Raw genomic sequence first — 246 nt, forward strand, 5'->3', positions numbered from 1 at the left:
GGGCGAGGAAGTATCCCCTGCTCTGAGGAGCTGTCTAGAATCGCCCACCTCCGCGTGCTGCACCCCCGTCTGCCGGCCTCAGAGCCGCCCAGGTCCCCTCTCTGGGCCCGGCTTGCGGAGCTGATGCCGGGGAGCCCCCGGTGCCTTGAGCCCAGCCCTCAGAGGGGGACGGCCCTTCCGTCAGGGTCCGGCTCTCAGAGGTGCCCTTGGTGGCCTCCCACGGTCCAAGCCTTGTCGTTCCCGCGA

This window comes from Apaloderma vittatum, unplaced genomic scaffold, assembly GCF_000703405.1.
Source record: "Apaloderma vittatum isolate BGI_N311 unplaced genomic scaffold, ASM70340v1 scaffold12304, whole genome shotgun sequence".
NCBI lineage: Eukaryota > Metazoa > Chordata > Aves > Trogoniformes > Trogonidae > Apaloderma > Apaloderma vittatum.